Below are 7,500 nucleotides of genomic sequence, written 5' to 3'. Positions count from 1 at the left end.
GTGAGTTGACAGTGCACAACTTTCATTGTTTTAAACAAAGATACTATGCAAGTCATCAGACATCATTAGGGATGACTAGATGATCCTCATTGCTTCAATGAACAAACAAAAAATAAAGTGATTAAGGACATGAAGAGGGAGGAAAGCTGTCGGTCCATCAGTGACAGTTGCAAAGATGCTCAAAATACCTAGTAATGTAGGATTAGAGGAAGTGCTGAAAAGGTCCTGGCTTTAAGGGTATTGTGAAAAGCCTAGTTGGAGGCCCAACCTTCCAAGTTCTTTCACAGGGCTTAGAAAAACAAGGACTGCTGCAACAAGTAAGTGAATCTAAGAGGGGAATGTGTTGAATAAAATCATAATTAACTGACCCTCCTGTATTTTCTTATACCCAAAGCCAGGTACTTTTCAGTATCCCTTCATACATTGTTAACATCCAGATAGTCAATCAAGTTATACAAGGAAGTGGCATACCCAATAGTGTAGCAATTGCATGACCCCCTTCGGTCATGAATGACCATGGGATTGCACCTAGAAAGTTACCCTCTGAGGCACAAATCTGAGCAAGGTTGTTTATGGAAGACCAGCAGTTGCCCATGCATACCAGCTTACCCTCTCCACATCACCGATGTTATCCAAGGGAAAGGCAAAGGCCGATACAGCTTGGCACCAGTGACGGCACAGCTCATTTATTAACGTGCAAGTGGCTTAGCACTCCACAGAGTGTGAGAAGGTTAGCTCTTTGAAATACAGATACAACAAAACAGGAAGAAAGAGTGAGAGAAAGTGGTGGTGAAAGAGTACAGCAGGGTTCATCACCACCCTTTGCCAGAGCCTCGTGGAGCTTTAGTTGTTTTTGCTCAATAAACACTTACAGTGCCCGGTCTGGGAATTGAAACCACGATCCTACAACTATGAGTCCAATGGGCCATTGCGCCTCCACAGTGTAGCAATATCATTGTAAATTGTTATAAAAGCAAAGGAGATGCCTTTGGTTGAGGGAGTCAAACTACTGGATCAGGTTATGAAGGTCATGAGATTCAGCACTATTAATCCATAATAGAGTCGACGTAGATGAGATGAAGTTCAGCTTCATACCTGGAAGTTTAGCTTCATACACTGATGCAATCTTCCAAGTGAGACACTGCAGGAGAAATACTTGGCTGAAAGTGAACCACTGTTCTTGGCATTTGTTGACTTGGAAAGGGCATTCAACAGGTACTACTTTTAGTAATTTGGTGATCATTAAGTGAATTAGGTATAGATAAATGGTGTGTGAGGGTTTTCTGTACAAGTTATGTACAAGGATACAGTATGCAAAGTAATAATTAACAATTTCAGTGATGAATTTAGTGTGAAAATAGGAATCAATTTAAGCTCAGTCTTCAGTCCTCCTCTATTCATCATACTCCTACAGGCCATCACAGAGGAATTTAAAATTGGTTGTCCATGGGAACTCCTATGTGATGATGACATACTTCTCATAGCTGAATCTATTGTGAAATTAGAGAGGAAATTCCAGGCATGCAGGCAAAAACCTAGATTTATGATGCCTCAGGGTAAACATAGCAAAGTCTAAAGTTCTAGTTAGAAGTAGGCAAGAAGATAAGGCCCTAGTATCTTCAGGGAAATAGTCCTGCTCTGTATGCAGAAAAAAAGTCAGTATAAACTCCATATGCTGTACTTGATGTAAGTTATAGACAAGCTAGAGGTGTAGTAGAATCACAGATTGACTAACAGAGAAGTTAAACTTTGATTGTGACAGATGCACTGAAGCAATATGTACTATGAGCACACTGGAAATAGATTCTTTTAAATCCCCAAATGGCTCATTAAAAGTAGTTGGTAGCTTCTGCTACTTCAAAGGGGTAAATTAGTGAGGAAATTAGCTCCGAATGTATAGTAGTGAAGGTAAAATAGGGTTAGAAACATTCAGGGTGATATTACTACTGCTGACAACAAAGGTCTTTCCCATAAAGAGAAGGGTAGATTATAAGATGCTTGTGTTAGCACTGTAATACTGCATGATAGTAGGATATGTGCTGTGAATCCAGAACACTTGCAAAAACTAGAAAGAAAAGAATCTAGCATTCTCCATTGGATGCATAATGTTAGTGTGCATGGAGGCAAGAGTACAAATGAGCTAACTGGGTATAAGAGGAATCATGTGTAATATGCAAGAGAGGAGGCTACACTAATGCGGGCATATGATACATATGGAGGATGATGTGGTGCACCTGAGCACTGTATACAATAATTTCATTATTATTTTATTATAAAAAAATGTTTTAGCATTCCAAGTTTCCGGTACCTGGAAAACTAAGGGAGACCTGGGTTAAAAACTGACTTGGAAAATGTTACATATCACAGAAGAGATGATATAGGACTATAATGAACAGTGATATGCAGTTCTGCAGAACACTCATCCACTCATGAAAAAAAACCCACCCTACAGCAGGAATAGTGATTAAGAAGCTATATTAAGAACCTATACATACATACATAAATACATACATACATATATATATATATATATATATATATAATATATATATAATATATATATATATAATTATATATATATATATAATATATATATATATATATATATAAATATAAATATATATAATATTTATATATATATATATATATAAGATATATATATATATATATAATATATTATATAATGCCCCATCACCGTACATCTCCCTTCCAGAACTCTCATCTCTCATCACTCAAACACTAAAATCTCTCTTGAGTTACCTCTGTTGTCATCCAACACCTCCAACTACCTTTATCTCATTACCCACCCTTACATCTCTAGGATACCCTCTAATTTTTCTTTCCCTCTCTGTACCCATCCATTGTTTCCCTAAGCCTCTTTCTCTCTCCATCCTTTCCATTGCCTCTGAATCTAGGATTCTTCCACAGCAATCATATTCCACTCTTCATCTTCCTCCCCTAGCTATATGCTACCCTCTAGTGCCATCTCCTTTTCCTCACAGCTTCTCTGCTTCCTCAACACCTCTTCTTTCTACTTCTGACCTATCTTCATGAAGTCCCGCAGGTCTCATTCCTTTGATGACTCTCAGGATCCCTCACCACCATAGGCTATTCTTCCCTTCCTGTCTCTTCTCCTCATACACTGTCCATACTTAGCCATTATAATGTTGGATAGCTATAGACACACTTCTTACACATCTTATCACTTTCCAACTATCCTTTCCTTTTACTCAACAATCCATCATTAATCATTTCCTTTTCCCTTGTTCCCCACTATATTCCCCCATTCTCTTTTCTTACTTGCTGTCCCTCATCCCTCAACCTAGAAACATTGTCCACTCTTCTCTCCCTTAGTTATATATTTCTTTATTGCCCACAGGGGGCTAAACATAGAGGGGACAAACAAGGACAGACAAACGGATTAAGTCGATTACATCGACACCAGTGCACAACTGGTATTTAATTTATCGACCCCAAAAAGATGAAAGGCAAAGTCGACCTCGGCGGAATTTGAACTCAGAACATAACGACAGACGAAATACCGCTAAGCATTTCGCCTGGCGTGCTAACGTGTCTGCCAGCTTGCCACCTTATTCTCTCCCTTAGTTATAGTGGCTACTTTAGGTCCTTAGCTCTGCAAGTTATGAGGCTGTCATTACCAGTGCTGGTGGCATGAAAAATATACCCACTTGATATTGACATGAGACACCAACCACAGCTACATGCTTATAGTCAGTAGTAAGAGAGAGTGACAGATATAAGTAATAGGTGACACTGATGACAAAGACATGATTTGCAGAATCGCCCATCCATACATCCAGACATTCCAATCAGGTGATGAGGCATCGCTGTCTGGCCTGGGTTTTAGTCACATTGGTCATTCACGAACTGAAATACCCCATTTGTACTCTCTACGACTACAAATGATAACAGTAGTTCACTAACTGAACTGGTTGATCTGGGTTATTGACAGTTTGTTGTCTGTTCATCCATTCAGCATTTAGGATTATTTGTCATTGATGCAATAAGTTCATCTGCCAAAGTAGTTCACATCCACCATGCTGCATCTCATGACTTCAATATACTATGACTCAGTTGGGACCATGATAGGTGCTACTACTCAAGGTCAGAATGGACCTCGAAGCAAAAGTTGCTAAGCGGTGGATAAACTGTTTAAAAGAGAGCGTAAGTCAAGATGGCAATGGTGGAAAAGAGATAATTGTCAATAAAAGCATGACCTAAATGAGAAGGATGGCAGGGTGGGTAATTGAGGAGGTGCTTCTTCTGTGTGGGATGACGTCAGCAGCCAGGGAGCTGACCGGAAGGACCAGGAGTGACGTGCGCGCAGGCAGGGCAGGATTCGGCCTTTTTTCAATCGAGGTAGCCGAGGGAGTGAGATGCGTGAGCACGTTGTTAAGGTAGGGGAGAAGCAGCTGCTATTTCTAGTGTTCAGATCAGGCTGCATTGAAGGATCCATTACCGCTGAAAGGTCTCTGTCGAGTGAAGAGAAGGTAGGTGTCCTTATTTCGATTCTCTCGCATACACCACATTCTGATACAATTTTATGCAAATACTTGTTATTTGGGCATTGTGATGGAAGAGATAAAACTTGTGTCAGACACATGCTAGATTGGAAGAGAGAGGAACAATGCAGTTATAGAAATGGTTTGCAGTAAGTGTGTGATGGGTGTATAGTATAGCAAAACAGGAGACGAGTGATTGAGGGATGAGAGAATATGGAATAGGCAAAAGTGGATGCAGATAGAGCTTAACAAGTACAGAATGGGTGCGAGACCTAGTGTAGATATATATTATACACTCAGGCCTCCATCACTAGCACCAAATATATGGTTGCATGAGTGAGTGGTAGACAGGCCTTATATATATATATATATATATATATATATATATATATATATATATATATATATATGTTAATGTATATGTGTGTGTGTATATATATATATATATATATATAAGCATTTATCTTTTACTTGTTTCAGTCATTGGATTGTGGTCATACAGGGGCACCACCTTGAAAAGTTTTAGTTAAGCAAATCCACCATAGTACTTAATTTTTTAAACTTTGGTATGTATTCTATTGGTCTCTTTTACCTAATTGCTAGGTTACATGTGTGTGTGTGTTTAAAGACCATGACAAATGTGTGTATGTAGTAATATATTTGGAGAAACTGAAATATTCCATCCAAATAAAACATTAGTAGTTATAGAACAATAACAGCAACATCAACAACTACAACAACTATAACAGCAAGTACAACAAATCAACAACAGTAACAACGACAAATACTATGACAGTAACAAGAGCAAAAAGAATAGCAGCATTCTGAGGAATTGCAAATCAAAGTTTGGTGTGGTACTGTCTGGGCAGGGACGTAGAGTCAGAGAGGAGGTGGTGCTGGTATTGTAGGTGTTGGCAGTGCAAAAAGAAATGGTACGGGTAAGAAAGCGAATCAAAGATAGTATATATGAGAGAAATACTGGAACACAGGTGAGATAAATAAACAAGCCTTCATATGTGTTTACTGAAATTCTTGGATTCAGTGAAGGTTGATATTGGCATGAGAACAGGAGTTGGATGGTATGTAGGCAGGGATATTTATGGTGCCACCATATCACTCATTGTATGTGTGTATATATGTTCATATATATATCTGTGTGCTTATATATATATATATATATATATATGCACATTTATATACAAACGTGTGTCTAGATGTATCATCATCCAAATCATCATCATTTATAAAGATGATGATGTATAATCTCTCTCCCCCCCTCTCTCTCTGTCGTTAATTACTCGAAATGAGGAGTAGATGGACAGCTGACAACTGATGAAGGGTCGTTCTTTTTGTTACTTGTCTTGTTTTCCATTTGTTTCTCTTATTGTTCACATACCCAAGTTTGTCTTCGTATTTCATGTTATGTTTTGTGACGTCCTATACTCACATATGCATATATATATAATATATATATATATATATATATATATATATATATATATATATATATAATATATATATAATATATATATATATATATATATATCATCATCGTTTAGCGTCCGTTTTCCATGCTAGCATGGGTTGGACGGTTCAACTGGGGTCTGTGAAGCCGGAAGGCTTCATCAGGCCTAGTTAGATTTGGCAGTGTTTCTACGGCTGGATGCCCTTCCTAATGCCAACCACTCCGTGAGTGTAGTGGGTGCTTTTTACGTGCCACCCGCACAGGTGCCAGACAGAGCTGGCAAACGGCCACAAACGGATGGTGCTTTTTACGTGCCACCGGCACGATATATATATACATATATAAGTATGTATGTACATATGTACGTATATATGCATATATATATATATATTTTATTTATATTCATATATATATAATATATATATATAAGACAGGGTGCAGTGGGTAAGTTGTTGCTTTTTAATTTTGTGCATGTGCATTGTTTGTTTTTGATTTTGTCAACTACATAGTATAGTAGGGTCAGCTGGTCACTGCCTGTGAGAAAAACAGCATCATGATGCGATTCACTCTGTCAGAAATTTGGAAACAACATGCTGTACAGCTTGGCATCATACTAGAAGCTCCAACACAAGCATCTCAGAGTATTTGGGTGTCAATCTGAGGACAGTGCAATCTGAGAATATGTACCGAGAGTGATAAAAATCAAATATCCAGTCAACATCATGGTGTTTGGAGTGATTACTATTGATGGCGACGTTATGCCTCCATTCATCTTCCCACACGGCCTCAGACTCAACACAGAGGCCTACATCAAGTACCTGGAGGAGGCAGTGCTACCCTGGGTCAAGAGGGTGGCTACTGAATGACCCTATGTCTGGTAACAGAACTCTGCACCATACAACACAAGCAGGTGAACCCAGTCATGGCTGTCAGACAATTTCTGTGACCACATCACCCATAACATCTGGCTACCTAACTCCCCAGACTGTAACCCCCTTGATTATTATGTGTGGGGCAAGTTGAGTGAGAGGCCAAGAAAACTCCTCGTAACACCAAAGATGAGCTGAAAGAAGGATTATGGCAGCATTCAGCAACTTAAAAAAGGAGACCATCCAGAAGAATTGCAGGAGATTCTGAAGTCGTCTGGAGGCCGTGGTTGAAGCCAATGACGATTTTATTGAATAGATTTACTCTTTAGTATTTTAAGATATTTTTCTGTAATTTTCGTAAATAGATCTAATCGGGGTACTTGAAAAGATATGCACCAGGTAGGGTAGGATAAACCTGTGCTTCTGGCCTATGGTTGGTAAGTATCAAATAGAATGTTCCAGTTGTGTACATAGAGAAAACTAACCCTATGAGTATTTAGGACCTAGGAGCTGGTCCAAAGCACACATTACGTTGAATTGTATTTTCTTGGTATACTCTAGGGTGTCCGACAAGTTATAAATCCCCTTGCTATATTATATATTATATATACACACACACACATACACACACACACACACATAT

At 38.7% G+C, this 7,500-nt stretch overlaps 1 protein-coding gene and 1 long non-coding RNA gene across 35 annotated transcripts in view; one reads left to right on the top strand and one right to left on the bottom strand.

The window, feature by feature from the left end:
• Positions 1–368, top strand: part of LOC118768033 — a 14,656-nt gene extending 14,288 nt beyond the window's left edge. The window contains exons 2-3 of the long non-coding RNA XR_005003957.1: positions 162–166; positions 207–368. This is a non-coding gene — a long non-coding RNA (uncharacterized LOC118768033). The remainder of the gene's footprint in view (positions 1–161; positions 167–206) is intronic.
• Positions 1–7,500, bottom strand: part of LOC115224761 (serine-rich adhesin for platelets) — a 284,926-nt gene that overhangs the window by 195,003 nt on the left and 82,423 nt on the right. The gene's annotated exons all lie outside the window — the stretch shown is intronic.

Source organism: Octopus sinensis, linkage group LG26 (assembly GCF_006345805.1).
Source record: "Octopus sinensis linkage group LG26, ASM634580v1, whole genome shotgun sequence".
Taxonomy (NCBI): Eukaryota; Metazoa; Mollusca; class Cephalopoda; order Octopoda; family Octopodidae; genus Octopus; species Octopus sinensis.
The sequence above is the reverse complement of the archived record's forward strand: the minus strand, read 5'-3'. Positions and strand labels throughout refer to the sequence as shown.